Raw genomic sequence first — 16,791 nt, forward strand, 5'->3', positions numbered from 1 at the left:
CTGTAAGTTTTTATTTTCAAATCGGCCTCCTTTAACTTTACATTGGCAAGCCATGATTCACTCTCCATCTAGAAAGCCTCGTTCTGCAAAACCGTAACTCATGAAATGCCCCATGGTGCTGGAGGCTTCAGCTGGGGCTTGGCTTCTGCCGTTGGCAGGACTGATGCAGGAATTTCCTCATCACTCCTCTGAGATGCTAGCCAATGAAGCCAGAGCATGTTCCTCACTAAGCATCCCTCACCACTACCACCAAGGATGAAAGTGGAAGAGTATTTCTTTTTTTTTTAGTGCAGGAAACGTAGGAATTTGTATTTCGATGTTCGTATTAATTTGCTTTCAGCATTATGCAAATTTTCTTGCATTACAAAAATAGGATCATTGGTAATTGGGAAGGATTTCTGGAAATGAACACTGTTGAGGCATCAGAAGGCTTTCAGAGTACGCTGTGGGGACAGGATGATGGAAGGCAGGTGCTCCCCTCCCAGCACGGAGCTGCTGGCAGCCAGTCCCCATGGTGCTGGGCTCTGGGAGAAACTCTCCTCATGCTGATGTCACACCTCTGTCCCTTGTCCCTCTCTGCCCTTGTCCCTCCTCTGCGAACTCACAGCTCAGACAGGCTGAGGCATGAAGCTCTAGAGGAGTTCTTTGTTCTGGAGATCCTTCCCCTCCACCTCCTTGGTGCAGAGATGACCACATCACCTTCCCTCACCCACCTAGATCTTCTGTCTCTCCTCATCGCTTTCTGTTTCCTTTGCTGCTCAGCTTAAATAGATTAACGAAGTTCTGAGATGCAATACCCCACTAAGAGAAGATAATCATTTTCCAGGGCAGGTCCAGGGGGAAGATGTGTCTTTTCCTTTGCCTCTGGCTGGGTTGGTGCTTGGGGTCTTCTATTGCTCTAAGAGCAGAGCTCAAAATCAACAAGGAATGATCAGCAGTTCCTAAGAAACACATGAACCCAGCAGAGTTAATTAAAAAGCATTTTTAATGGCAAAGCTTCATTTTGCCTGGCGGTTCCATTCATAATTACCCAATCCTTTGTAGCACAAATAAGTGGGGAGGACGCAATGGGGAATTAGCTAATTTTTCCACTTCCCATAAAAGGCATTGAGGAGAACAGCAGGATTTATTGTGCTGAGAGCCAATGATGACTGAGATGAAGCCAGAGCCAATTCTTACCTCAAAAAAGCAATAAATCCTGCTGCTTCCAGTTCCAGTAACAACTGAGTTCAGTACTGTGGTGAAGAGCTCAGGCCCATTCCGTTCCCATGTTGCCTGGGTAAAGTTAGGCAGTGAAGACCCGTCTTCCCTCCAGGGAACAGCACAGAGAGCTGTTATGGCAGATCTGTCCCACAGGGACAGATAGATAGGATCTGTCCCAAGGGCAGGACAAAATGGTCCCCATCACACAGTAGAGATCCACGCTCTGAGGCAGCAGAACATGGGAAGAGAAAGGCCAGCGATTGGCAGGGGAACCACCGAACAAAGGTCTTTGTCTGGTAGGACTTGAGGATGGATATGATGGCATGGGTGTGGAGTCACCTGGGGATCAATAGGGCTGGATTTTCCAACTGTCTCTTTTCTTTCATGGAAACAGCTTGGTCATGAGTCACTCCCACAGCAAGGTTCTGCTGCTTCCTCCTCACATGGCTGCTGGCACAGAGATGCAGGGAGGTAAAACTCTCCAAAGCGAAGCAGCGACCTTCCCTATGGAAAGGTAAGATCCACAAGGCAAAAGGGTCAGGGCTCCGTCCACTTCTTGAAAGGGAAAATCCAGAAATGCTGCTGAAATCTAAAGGAGGACGAGTCCAAGTGAGAGAGGTGGCCAGCCCACAGGTGTCATCACCCAGCCCAGCGGCTGTCCCACTGTCCCTAGCTCCAGCCCCACAAATGTGACTGCCAAACCTAAGCATTAGCCCTGGTCTCAGTTGCTTTGGAAAGATGTTGAAAAATGAAGAATTAAAGGAGTTCAGGATAATTAACACCTGACAACATTCATTTAGGGAAAACAGATCTTGTCAAACAAACTTGAATTCATTCTTTAATATTACTAAAATTTGAGCTGTCAGAGACACAGTAAATTTAGCCTTTTCTACAGTATTGGATCATGTGCTGCTTGATACCCAATTAAGCTTTTATCACTGCACGTTATTGAGAAAGCTGATGTTAAAGGGGTGCAGCAGCAGATCTCAAAGTGGGAGCTTCCGTGGGTTTTGCCTCTGAAGTGCTATTGCCAGTGGTAAAGACAACACGCTTTTCAACACAAAGCTTGGCAATCCGGAAGTGAAATTGTTGCTCCTAGAAGTTACAGGAGACAGAGAGGGTTTTGCAAGCAAAGAGCAACAAAAGAGGGAAGTTGTGAGCCAAGGGCACTCGGGTCCCTTCGAACAAAAAAATGCCATAATGCAATAAAGGAAACCAGACCTCCAGGAACTGGAGCAGGGCTTCTAGGGCAGACAGAGATGGAGAAGCAGTCCAACCCACAGCTGAGTAGTAGAAATGCTCTTCAGTGAGGTTTTTACAAAGCTGGGTATTTTAATTCATAGCAAGAGGCTAAGAGGTGCAAGCACCTGCAGAAAGCGGAAATGAAGGGTATTAAAGAGCTCTTTAATCCAGCATCAGAAGAACCAGCTGGTGAAACCTAAAGCTAGAGGTGCTGGTGCTGAAACAAATTATCAACGAAAAGTGAAGCTTTGGAGTACAGACAATTTCAACAGCTGAGTGGTTTCTCTTCTGAAAAGCGAGTCTGCTTCAGCAAACCCCATTTCTTTGGTTGGGAACCAGGTACAGTTGTGGATTATATTACATTCAGACTAGATCGGAGATGTCTCTTGTTGTAATAAATGTGATGTGGTTGCTATTGCCAAGCCTTATTGCTTCAGTAAGCCTTTGAAGAAAATATCACCTTTCTCTCAGCTATTTTCATAGGCAAAACCCACAATTTGTTGAGCTCTTCTGTGAGCAGAAGCTCACTTCAAACACGGATGTGTTTTCTGCCCTTGAAGGAGGGCTTTGCTTCCGCAGGGCCCTTCCTGCAAGGCATTTAATGGCACACTTAAAGGCATTTAATAATGAATGGAGCTTTGCAGGAGCCTCCAGGAGCACTGTCATTCCCTGCAGAGCAGAGAGGACATCGGAAGGAGAGACTTTTGGAAGTGGCTCACCCCAGTCACGCAGTGAGTCAGGAGCAGACTGGGAATACGACCTGGTTCCCCTTCTCCCTCCTCGTCAAAATGCCAGCTCTTCCCTTCTGCCTCAAGCTTTGGGATGCACTCTGAGTTTAACTTAGATTTCAGGCTGCTGACCAAGCTCAGCATCTGCCAAAGCAGCAGCACACCTGAGCCCTGCAGTAAATACTCACGTTTGCTGTAGGAGAGGAAGAAATCTTTTTCTCTCACCTTCTCAGTGTCTCCCCTTGCTTGGCACAAGACTGCATCAAGGTAGGAATAACCTCAGTGATGACTTCGTTGTCTTTCAGAAGATTTACTGCCAAACTGCTGTCTCAGAACTCCTTTGGAGCTGGATCTGCTCAGAGATTTTGTAGAGTTTTATGTTGGACAGAGGTGCCTGCAGTGATCAAAACTGTTTGGCTGCAGGAAAGTGCAGGAGCCATCTCAGTCCTTTCAGACCAACATTCATCTGTCCCTACTGAAAGTAACTGAACAGCTGAAAGTTTCATCTCTTAGTGCAAGATAAAATAGATGTCTAACCCAGCTGCCTTCTGAGGCTGCTCACACAAGGATTATTTTAGATTGAGGCATCAAATTCTGATCTATTCAAAAAGTGGACACCAACTGCACTGTTCATGCTCCCTCTGGCAAAGTTCTCCAGGCAGCAAATTGTTTACTCAGGCCCTCTGTAGATCCCAAAGGATTTCCTATCAAGGAAATCTTTCTGCTACTTCACCTGCCACACCTGCTCCATCAAACTTCCTTCAAACCACTGGGACTTCAGTTACCCAGCCCTTCTCAGCGACTTCACCTGTGTGCTGACTGGAGTGGCACTTCCACTGCTAGTTATGGAATGTCTGAGAAGGAAAGAAGCTCACTGATGAAAGAAAAAAAACCTTAAGTTGTGCCAGGAGGTTCAGGTTGGAGATGAGGAAGAATTTCTTCTTCAAAAGAGTGGTCAGGAAATGGAATGGCACCACCAGGGAAGTGGTGGAATAACTGTCCCTGAAGGTGTTCAGGAAACATTTAGATGCTGTACTGGGGTTTAGTGGGAAATATTGGCGGTAGGTGGTGGGTAGATGGTTGGAGTAGATGATCTTGGAGGTCTTTTCCTACCTTGGTGATTTTCTGATCCTAATGCCCAGATCCTGGGCCTCTTGATTTCACTGCTGTCCTGAACAGTGGAGCAAATTTCATCTCTTGTTGCTTTCTTCACTGCCCACATTTCACATCCTCCACTGAAAAAGGAAAGACTCCAGGAAAGGTTGTAGTACTGTGTTGATGCACTCTGCAGGCAGCAGTGTCCCTTTAGCACCCCCCTACAGAGAAGTTCTGTTCTGTCAGGGCACAGTATGCAATGGACTGCACAGCTGCTTCTGTGTTGATGTTTACTAATTGATTTAGAGTTTGACTTTGCATTTGGTGTGAGGACATCTCATGCAATCTTGAATCACCTCAGTTTTGCTCAATAAATACTTACTGAAATACCATCCCAGCTTCATCTTTTACTCCTCCTCTATCTTTCACATGTCATTTCCCAGCATAGATACCTACCAGCTCCTCCCAGTCCCTCTCCTGTCCCAGTCTGAACATGCTTCTCACTGTTCCCTGCAAGCCAAGCAAGTTCAGAAGCTGCAGGTGCAAAGTTTTCCTCCCACTGTGTTCCATAGGCTCAGCAGTGGTTCTATGAAGGCACGGGATTGATAGGAAACCCCTGCTTGTTTCTGGAGCAGGTGCTGGGCTGGAACAGGTGCTGGGAGGCAGCCAGAGCATCCTGAGAAACAGGAAGCCATACTTCCTTTATGCAGGCATATAAAGTCATCTGAATGTAGGTGTTTTCTGTGTAAGATCAGAGAATCTTTGGCTCTGGAGCTGTCATTTGGACAGAGCTCCTTCCCTGTCCCCATTAGCTCCCACACTCAGTGTTCACTTAAACTTTTTTGAATAGCTTTCAGCCAAATTTTGTCCAGGATTTGTTCAGTCTGATGTTGAATCTTTCCTGAAAAATGCCACCCTGAGTGGAGCTTGTAGGAAACGCTGAGCACCAGCATCGTATCTCCTACCTGCTCTGTCTGCCATGCTGATGCAGAGCACGAAGCCAAAAAGCACTACCCCAAAGGCACTGAGGTAGTTTTAAAACCTGGGCTATCTCTGCTGCAAAACACAATCTAATTATAACAAAAAATCCACATCACTTACCCAGCAGCTATCCTATCAATAAGCCATTGCTCTGTTCCAATTACTGTGCTGTCAATTATGATATCTTCTGCAAGAAGCCTTCCTGTTATAACCTCCATCTTTGATATGTGGCTGCTCTTCTCCATCTCCTTTGAATCCCATTATTAAGATTTATTCAGGATTCTTTGGCTCGTTGGCTGTAACACTCTAATAGGGACAAGCTGAAGCAGGTGGGCTGGTGCTTAACATGCTGTGTGTGCTCACGTGTCTTTGGTCAGGGCTGAAGGCATGTTCCCTGCTGGCTTCACACATACTATTCACATTTTTTCTTAATATTTTGAGTAGAATATTATTTTGGTTTTGGTGAGGCTGCCCTTTAGACCTGCTGATGATCAGAATAGGAACACTTCTGAAATAAACCCAGTGTTCACTCCTGAGGATTTTTCTGATATCCGCAATGGCTCAAACCCCTGCTCAGCTCATCCCTGTACTCCCTGGGAGGCTGATGGTGCTGCAATCCCCCAGTGTCTGTGGGAGAATTGAGAGGTACCATACAGGACTTGCAGAGAGACCAGTGTAAGACTGAAAATGTTCATTAGCAGTTCCCCAGAGACCTCTCGGCAGCAGCTCAGTGAGGATTTGCTGTGTTTTCAGACAGACAGGCCCCATGAGACCACACAATGCAGACCTATGCCAGAGATTTGCTCTCAGCTCTGCCCATTTGATCTAAAGCAGCCACAGCTCTCCTGTTGTCAGCAGACCACTGGCAGCAAATTTCTTGCCCCAGGTGCTCTGTGAGAGTCTGCCCTCACCACTCCTCTGCAGATCCAGGCGATCCACAGAAAGTCTATTATGTAGTGCTAAGAAGCACAAAGATGCAGAGAAGTTCTCAAGGGAGGAAGTTTCAAAACAGACAAGGACAAATTCTCCTGTTCCTGTGCATGCAGGGCCATTGATTTCTCTTGCCACAAAACCATGCCTCTGCGTGCAAGCCCAGGGATGGCAGCAGCTCCGCAAAGCCTGCTGTGCATCAGTAGAATGCACCTCAAAGCTGCCGGCATGGCAGGGACCCCACTTGCCCTTTCACTGAGTGGCAGCAGCCTGTTCTAACCCACTATTGCAGGTGGGCAGCCAGCTGCAAAGTGCCCTTCACCTGCAGCAGGAAACCCAGGGTCCCCACGCCTTGCCCTAAGTGTTCAGATGAAGTCATTGACCGACCTCTTCCTGTGTGCATGAGGGCCTTGGCACAGTGTCATTTGTTGCCACCATGTGCTTTGCTGTGTGGCTATTAGCTGGTTATCCAAGCTTTCTGTATGTAACTGGTGAGTCCAGAGTAATTGCTATGACTGATAGCAGGAGAGCATGCTAGTGCTCATTAAAGACAAATTGAGCTGCCTGCTGTGAGCAAAATAGATGCATTTACGCAGGCTTTCTTAGTGCCTGTGTTTACACAGAAACATCCCCTGCCTGTAGGATCTGAAGAGATGCTCATATTCTAATCTGTGAGGACCAGGTGGGAAACCAGGACTGTATGGGGAGGTGGAATATGGGTGGAGCACATTTCAGGAAGCAGAGCCTGGAGACCTGGATAGCTAGCTTCAACAATTAGCCAGCCATGCCAGAAAATCTTTACCAACAGGGGAATCTGGCAGGCAGCTCAGACTTTGGTGTAATGTCCTTCACTGGCTCAGCCCTGCCAGGCTGCTATTGGCTGGAACCAGGTTACTGCAGGTAGGTCGTGTCTGCCTCTCTGGGCTGGGCTGTTTCCCCATCCACAAAGCACAGCCGTCTCACTGCTGCCTTTATGTGCAGGTGAGTGGATGGGAAAACATTACAGCTCTGATTTGGATGGAGAAGAGGAACCAACAAAGAACCAACAACTATCTCAGGACGAGGCTGAGTTCAGCTGCTTGGCAGAATACATTTCCTATCTGCTCCTTGGGCAGCTTGCTGCTGCCGACTTTGCAAGGCAGACGCTGGACAAAGCTGGAGTCCTGGTTTGCTGATTGCTGCCCCACACACCAGTAGAGGTCCTGTCCCTCCTGCATGCTGGGAAGTCAGTCTCATTCCAGCACAATTCCCTGGAGATCTCCAGATTATTCTTGGCACTCAGATGACTTTGCTGCCCAGATTTCAACACATCCTATGGAGTGTTTCTCTACTGCACCTTCTCTCCCACAGCAGCACAGAACAACTTTTCACCCAGGAGAAACTGCTGGAGGCATTTGACTGTCAATCACATGACAGCGCATACTGAAATGGAGGAAGGAGACTAGGTGTCTGCTGGCAGAGGACACTTGCTGGAGATTTGGCTGCAGGGAGGCTGGACAGCTTGTTCAGGAGCCCTGCAGCATACTGGTCACACATGGCTGTTGCTGCAGGGCCTCTGTTCTAATTCTAACCTCTCATCCTAATCCTAACACCATAAACCTACCCAAAAAGTTAACCCTAACCCTAATAACTTGCTACAGCCATTTGTCTCCAGCAAAGTGTGTGCACTCAGAGATGGCCCTGCCTGCAGAAGGCACGGCTTTGCACTGGCTCCAGCACCAGTTAAGGGCTCATTTTTGCCTTCCCAACAGGTCATCCCAAGCTGTGAGTAATCTCAGGAGTATTTGAAGAACAGCGAGATCTGGGGGCTGCTGCAGCCTGCAGCATGCTGGTTAGGACATGGCATTGATGGAATATGGTCAGCAACGGCAATCATTCATCTCCAAGACATGTCAGGCTGTGTTGGGCCTGCTGCCCTCTTTATTGCCCTAACCATGAGCACCGAGGGTGACAATTCATGATTTTCACCCATTCCTGTTAAGTTTTGAATATATTTTCCCAAGGCAGCTTGGTAGCAGATAATTGGACAGATCAAAGAGCTCAAGAAATGGATTTAGTCAAATGTTGGATTATGTGATTCATCTGCCTTCCACATCACGTATTTTCCCCAAGGTAAATTCAAATTAGCACCTGTTGGAAAGCCTATTAGTCAATGTCTGGGCTCTAGTGCATTGGAATTCAAAGGCTTTCCATTTAGCGGGAGGCAATTTCTCATTGTCTAAGGAGCCAGCAGCCATCTTGTTTGTTGTTAATTAACAAAACCCCTATACAACCACAGCACACAATTTTTCCAGATTCAGGCACGGACATCCACGCTGCCCTGTGCTAGTGCAGCCTTGCCTTGAGTATTGGGCACCACAGTATAAGGACATAAACAGCTAGAGACTGTCCAAAGGTGGGCTGTGAAGGTGGGGAAGGGTCTGAGGAAAGATGCTCAACTCGATGTGCACAAAGTCTGCAGGACAGCAGGAAGGAGGATGTGCTATGGGAGCCCACAGTGTGCCAGGTGGCCAAGAAGCCCAATGGCATCCTGCCTTGTGTTAGCAACAGAGCAGCCAGCAGAGCAGGAGGTGATCGTCCCCTGTGCTCAGCACTGGTGAGGCTGCACCTGGAGTGCTGTGTTCAGTTCTGAGCCCCTCTCTGCAAGAAAGACATGGAGGCCTGGAGTGTGTCCAGAGAAGGGCAGTGGGGCTGGAGCACAGGTGTGATGGGCAGCCTGCAGAAGAGGAGGCTCAGGGCAGAGCTCACAGCTCTCTCAAACTCTCTGACAGGAGACTGTGGTGAGGTGGGGGTCAGCCTCTGTTCCAAGGTAACAGTGATAGGAGAAGAGGGAATGGCCTTGAGTTGTTCTGGGAGAGATTCAGGCTGAATGTTTCGAAGAATTTCTTCTCGGAAAGAGTGTTAATGCATTTCTGCTGTTCATGGAAGTGGAGGAATCACTGCCCCCAGAGGCTAAGGAAAGGGTAGGTGTAGTACGTAGGGACATGATTTAGTGGGCAATAGTGGTGGTATGTGGATAGTTGGATTGAATGATGTTGGATGTTTTTCCAGCCTTAGTAATTCTATGATTCTATGATCACCTGTGTGCATTGCAGGCTGAGGTGATGAACAAGTGGGACAAAGCTTTGGGGAAGCCACCTTCTCTCAAGTCTACATCCTGCTCTGGTCTTCTAGCAAAATCAGCTCAGGAATGTATAGATCAATAGAGCTAAAGAAAGTGCCTGGGGAGGACCATGCACCCTGCTTCTCATCCTTTCCTCCCAGCATCTTCCACCGCAGCACACCAGCCAGTTTGGGTTGGGATGAGGAGGCCTTTTGTGTGCTGTGAAGTGAGGGTGACTTGGCATCAGAGAGAGAACCACAGGATGGGGCACTGGGAGCTGGACATCCTGCATGACACAGCAAGGGCTGCTCCTCAGTCATGGCTACAGGCGAGCTGCCAGCTCCTCTGCCCCACAAGACAGAGGGGTAACAGCAGGCTGGATCGGACTCAAACACACTGGTTTTAAAGCTGATGAACAGGCAAGATGCAAACTACATTTCATACTATACATATATATACACATCTATTCTTTTATTTGTTATTAAGTGAAGCTACCTGGTGTCGTTTCAGAGAGTTCTGACATGGCTTTGCAGCTGATGCAGCCATGACTGCAGCTGACCCCAAAAGCCCCAACACTGACCTGGGTTTAGGGAGCACTGCAGCTCCATATGACTCAGCAACAAGAAAGCTGATACTGTTCTTAGACGTAGGAACAGAGGAGAGGGACAGAGGCAGGGAAGTGACTTTAACCTTGGGATGACTGTGCTGAGGACAGCATAGGACACTTTGAAGCAAAGGATTTAAAAGCTTAATCTGTTTAGTTAATTAAAGAGACTTGAAAGGCAACGTGCTCGCAAGACACAGGTAACTTAATGGGGAAAAGCTCCGAGTTCTGAAAGGCTCTGCAATGTACTGGGAAAGACAACAATCTGACAGATGTCTGGAAGCTGAAGCAAGTTGCTGTCAGACTGGGAAAAACGTGCAGATCTACTGGGGAGGACCAATGAAGTACAGAACTAGTGAACTACCTCTCAGCTTTTTCAAGCTGCCACTTTTAGAAAAACTTAGCCTGGTGTGATTTCATCCATCACACTGCTCTCCAGAGTGATCCCAGCTACCACCCCTATGGTAACCAGCCCCTGTGGCATTGTGAAAGCACCTCCAGCTCCCAAATGGCCTTTGCAGAGAGAGAGAGCTGTTTGCTCTTCCACCTCTAACTAACTCACCACCAGGGGTCCATCCATACACGCACACATTTTCCAGTCCAGTCTCCACAAGGGAAAGTTAAAAGATGAGTTCATCTTCCGTGATTCTTCAGTTGTCCATGTTACACTGACAAAACAATCTTCCTGGAAGACTGAGAGCATTTGCTTGTTGTCTTCTTTCAAGATGGACAGGATGCTTTCTCAACACAACCCTTATGTCATGAAATCATCTATCAAAAAAAAGGATTTGTGTACATATAACATGTGCATGAACACAATGACAGAAGGGGTTAGCAGGCACGTGAGGATGGGGCTGCAAAGACTATTTGGAGAAACTCCTGCTACTTGACATTAGGATGAGCTCGTCGTAAGCCCGTGAATGAATAAGTGCAGTTGGGTGATGTGTGATGACCAGGGCAGGGAGGCAGCTGTCTCGATGCCTCCCACATAACAGCAGCCCTGGCCTATTCTTTACATGCAGATTTAACCTTAAATCAGATAATCCACTGTGCACACAGAGACTGAAGGGCAAGAGATTGCCTTCAACAAAGCTCTTCTCTACTTCCACTCCCTGTCAGTGTTAAAAGAGCTTTTTATTTTTCTTTTTTTTGCTTACCCACACTAATCCATGCCAATTATTCTGTTCTTCACCCTACTGGCATTGCTCCCAGATGCAGAGGTCCTCTGAAGTCAAGTATATCCCAGCTGGCAATCAAACGTCTCATTAATTTGTGGAGATACCTCTTGTTCCCTCTCTTGTTCCTTACCCTGTTCCTCCTGTCCCACTGGCCCAGCCTGGGTTGACACCAGGTGCTATCATTGACCAGACCAGATGTTCCTAAACCAAACAAGCTGGGACCAAATGATTCCAAAGAACAAACTGATAGGGAAGAGAGCCTGACTAGTATGGAAAGAGAGGGGTCGGATCAGATGTGCAGGTAGGCAAAGCAAGCTGCTGGCCACAAGGTCAAAAGCTCCAGCGTGATTCCAAGCAGAGCCAGGACCAGTACTTCTGCAGAATGTTGAAACATCTGCAAGAAGCCAATTACCCTCAAGGCTAATGCACAAGGAGACAGAGGACTGTCCGTATGCACACAGTGCAGAGCATGGTGGTTTCATCTCTGGAAACAGCCCTGCGAGGGCTATTGTAGGCTCAGGGTTAGGATTAAGATTAAGCTAGGGTTAGGGGTTAGGATAAGGGCTTAGTTCTCAGGGTTAGGGTTAACAGTTAGGGTTACAGTTGGAGTTAGGTTTAGGGATTAGGCATAGGATTACAGATAGAGTTAAGGGTTAGGGCTAGATTTATGTTTAGTGTTAAGGGTTAAGATTAGGGTTATCCTTGTTAAGGTTAGGATAGGATTTGTATTGCAGTTGGAGTTTAGTGTTAGGATATGGTTAGGATAGGGCTAGACTTAGAGATAGGATTTGTTTGAGGGATAGGAATAGGGATAGGGATGGGGATAGGGATGGAGTAGGGGGCAGGGGGCTAAGGGTAGGAGTAGGGATAAAGGTTGGATAGGGGTAGGGCTAGGTTTAGGTTTAGGCTTAAGTTTAGTGTTACAGTTAGGGTAACTTTCAGGATAGGGTTTGTGTTGGCTTTAGGATTAGGTTTAGCATTATGACACAGTTACATTCAGAGTAGTGTTAGTAGTGTTAGAGTTAGGAATAGCTTGAGGGTTAGCATTAGGGTTAGCATCAGGATCAGCGTTAGGGTTAGTGTTAGGGTTAGCTTTTAGGGGTTAGGTGTTAGAAGTTAGGGATTAATCTTATTTACAGTTAGGGTTATGCTTTAAGTTTGTGGTTAGGCTTGTTTTTAGTTTTGAGGCTTAGGCTGAGGATTAGAATTATGTTTAGGGTTAGGGCTGGGGTTAGGACTGAGGCTGATGGTTAGTTTTAGACTTAGTTTTAGGGTTAGGATTAAGGTTAAACTGCACACAGGAGTCTGTGCTCTTCTTAACCCTACAGGGACAGGATCTCCTTATCTCTTTGCCTGGGATTATTGCTTAACTCTCATCCAAGCACATTTAATATAAATGGGTCAGCACTCAGGGATTTTTGTCCGAACCAAACATGCTCTCAGTTAACTGCTGTGCTCCAAATGTCTTCTTTTCCCATCCTGCCATTTAGATGTGTTGCCAGCATTGATCAGCTCTCCTTCCACTGCCAGGGCATGCTGAGAGAACAACTCCTCGTGGAGTCCTTCCTCCCAAACCTGCCAAGTCGCCATCCCCACCCCCTTGTTCTGCATTTTCTGAACGAAATTTTATTACCATATGATGCATTATGAAATTAAATGCCTCCTGTGGACTAACTGTTATATCTGTGCAGTTACCTTTGTCAGCCCAACCAGTAATTGCATCATTTATTTGTTTGACAAGACCTATGTCCTAAAAAGCTTTGATGACTCACAGTAATTATATTGCTAGCATTTCATTCAGCATTACATGCACTGTATTCATATTCTCTTTCTAAGCACCTTATCTAGCTGGGTCACCCCAGGTGGCTTTTTTATGACATTCACATGCCTTAGGACCCTTGAAAATTCCCCAGTATTTCAGAAGAGCTTGAATGTGAGCACTGCCTGGGTGAGCAACATCCTCAGCTCTACAGAGGACCATGGGAAGGGCAGTGGAATGTGTTGAGCCCAGTACTAGCATCTGGGTTTTAACATGGAGGGATTCACCTCCCAGTCTCAAAATTGCATCAGAACAACAAGACTTTGGCTCCCATCCATCCAAAGAATGGATGTGACCACACATTATGGCTCTCTGTAGGCTTCTTCCAAAGGAAATCACAGCATGGGAGAAATGGGAACAGGTAGAAGGAGATGATGTGTGTCTAACTTGGTCTTCCCTCAAGAGATGGCCAGGGTGCATATCCAGACCTGGGCCTGCAAAGCATCCCAAGTGTCGTTGTTTGGGTAGAGCCAAAGGACAAACTATGCCCAAAGGGGGCTCATGTCTGCACAGTCCAGACACCAAGGACTGCAGGCTTCATCTTCCTGACTTCTGCCCTTCCTGCGTTTCCATTAGAAGTGTTCACTTCTGCTAGATGTGGGATCTGACCTGCTGGGAAAGGATCCCATTTGTGACTGTTATTTTGCTAGCTACACACTTTCTCCCAGTGTCTTCATTTTCCCTTACCAATTTCCACATCCCACAGTCTGGTTTATGAAGATCTTTTTTCTCTGTTTCACTTCTTTTGCATTCAGATTTATTTGCAAAATTAGTTGCAAATGCCATCCATCCACCAAGCTTTTACAACCACCTTTCTGCTTGTAGGTTTTTGTTTCCAAACACCATTGCTTAAAGATTGTCTTGTTTTGTTTTCAGGACCTGGTGTGGGAAGGGAGAGACCAGCAATGCTGGAGAGCAGATGTGGACTGTGTGATCTGTCCCTGATTTCCCAGCAGAGAGGTGGTGATAGAGCTGTACAGCTGGCTGAGGAAAGCATAGCTGCCTCTCCAAGCATCGCAGAAAATTAATGAGAGCTCAGCTGGTGGCTCCAGTCTTTACTTTAGGGTATGTGCACTGGTCCTAGCCTGAAAGCATCACACAGCCATTGCTGCCCAGAAGTACCTCTGACCCCATTGGCATAGGGGGTGATTTCCCTGGCACCCCCAGCCCTGCAACCATGTTTCAAACTCTTTCTGGAGGAAGGTAAGCCAGGCTGTGTTCAGTGAGACACCTCTGATAGCCATGTATTTCTCATTATCTAATCCTTTTCCTCTTATCTGCTGCTTCTTCCCAATAATAACAGTACAGTAATTAATTGAAATGCTTATTAAATAGACAGCACAGTCAACGTGTAGGCAGTGTCATAACAATCCAGTTCCGCAAATAGCACACGGCAATGGCAGATGGGAAACCAGGGCAGGGTTTCCAAAGATTGTTTTGTTCAGATTTATCCTGTCTCCATTGTGAGAGACAGAGCACACACATCCAGCCAACTCATCCGCCAGGCAGCAGCTAACTGAACTCTTATTTCACTTCAACAATTATGCATTCGTTGTGTAATTTGCTAAGGCGCTTTGAACTCTGCCTGTCTCTTATCATCATTTCCCCATTTCTCCAGTCCCACACATACCAGGTGTTTTGATGACTCTCCAGCATGAGACTGCAGCGGAAATCTCTGTTCAGCAAAGCTGATACCGTGCCTCACGGCTCGGCTTTGTCTCCAGCAGCAGAGCCGGATGCCCCACAGGTTCCATTCTGGGGTGTGCTCCAGGTGCCAACAAAGGTGGGTGCAGAACTCACACAGGTTTAGGGCCACTGAGTTCAGGAACTGTGAGTGTTGATGTGCAATTATCAGGAATAAGGGATCTGTCTCTCTCACGGAGCCCAGGGCAGGTGGTGCTGTGAGTTCATCGGTTTGGATCATTGCTCTCACCTATGTCCTGGGCTGGAAAGAGAGTGCTCTACTGAGATCCTGCATGCCCCAGTCTTCCCCAGCCCTTTGCCCGAGGCCATACCTGGAGGTCTGAGCGGAGCAGAAGGCGATACCAATTCTCCCCTTTTACGCAATGTTCATCTCTTGGCTTCTGATGGGACAAGGAAGGTCCATTCTGACTTTCTGGGGCTTTCTGCTCTCTTTGCAGTCCTAATCAGCTCCAAGAGTCTGAGTTTGCTTGTGGGAAGGGCCATGTTGAAGAAATCTTTGGCCTGCACCCATGTAAACATGGCAGCAGATGCAGCCAAAGAAGGAGCTTTCTTCTTGGAGGGCTCATGGCAGTGCTCTCCTGCATCATGCTGGGCCGGGTGGTTTCTGGGCTGCAAGAACTTCCTGCAGATTCATCAGGTGACAGTGAACAGTGAGTCAGATGGATCCTGGAATTTATTCCCAGTCTAAATCTGGATTATCCAATTTGTATGAGAAATGGGAGCAAGAGTTTTGCAGGATGGAGCATCGTTCAAGTGTGTTCCTGGCAAGTCCACTGCTTGGACTGCTCTCACGGAGATGTCCCCACATACACCTTCCTCTCCTAAGTGTCTATGAGCTTGGAGACCAAATCTCAAATTCACATTTCAGCCCAGTGCAATGTCTCAGGACAGACTCCCATGTGAATCACTCTAAGGGCCAGGGTTTACAGGGCTATGGGGCGTATGTGCTGGCCAGGACCAAACTGCCATCGTGGAGTTACTTTTACTTCATCAAAGCTTACACAATACTACTAAGATTATTATTTCTACGGACTCTGAAATAGCTCTTCCCAGAAACTGGAGATGTTGCAGTCACTGGAGATACAAAAGCACCCAGTTCCCCATTTCCCAGCTCCTGCCAAACTCTTGGGGCCAAGATACTGAAGGCAGATGTGGGCTTTCTCCATATGGCTTTTGACTCCAGTCACAATGAATCACGTACAAGTATCCTAAAAGAAAACCTTATAAAATCTGTATATAGGTAAGTGGGCTGCAAAACCTCTAATAATGTATTTGTAGTCTTAAATAATCCTTCTGCACTAACAGGCACACTAATATTCAAATTAGAAGGGCTGCTCATGACTCCATGAATGTCTTCTACAGTCTAAAAGCTTTCTAAATGAGGTACACAGCCATTAACAAGGTAAATATATTTGTAGATTTGTTTGGGCAATTACAGGCATTTAAGAAACAATGCATAATAATGGACATGAATCTAATAAGCCATTGCTAATTAAATGTATTAATGTCACTTTATAAAATGAACGCATCTGGGTGATGTGTTAAAGCTGGTTTTGTTCTGTAAATAACTGAGCAGTAATACATGCAGACTTTGCAGCACTGGGCATTGCCTGTGCCTGTTAATAGAGGCAATAAATTTGCCAATCTAGGGACCACCAGCCGAGTTCTCCTTTCTCGAGTCTGTTCTACATTCCCCTTTGCTCTCTGAGAAAGAGTTGCAGCAGAATGGACTTGGTTAACCTCGACATCTGAGGCACCATTGCAAGGCATCTGCAAAGACTTTACTTTGAAACATGCTCTCCTGCACATTTTAATTTGCAGCAGATACAACACTCCCAGGCAATGGTAAAGTCTTTTCTCTTTCCCAGGAGAGCTCATTCAATTTTGGATGATATTAAGTGTTCAATAACACGATTTTCCTTCTTTTGCTTTCATCCCCTTGGAAAATGTCAGCAGCCCAGAGTTAACTGATTGACCATGGATGAGGAGCCAGGCCCAAAGCAGCCCCACACAGCACTGCAACGTGCTGCAGGAATGCACAGAGGGGATGAGGGCTTCATTGGGCACCCCTGGGTATCCACTGCCATGTCATGGGATGTGGGACTTGGCTGAAGCAGGACAGGGTAAAGGGGCAGGAGCAGGCCTTGCATTCAAAATTTGGGACAATGCAAATGAAAGGATGGTATTTTTTAATCTTATTTTTC

Source organism: Tetrao urogallus (genome assembly GCF_951394365.1).
Source record: "Tetrao urogallus genome assembly, chromosome: 18".
NCBI classification, from domain to species: Eukaryota; Metazoa; Chordata; class Aves; order Galliformes; family Phasianidae; genus Tetrao; species Tetrao urogallus.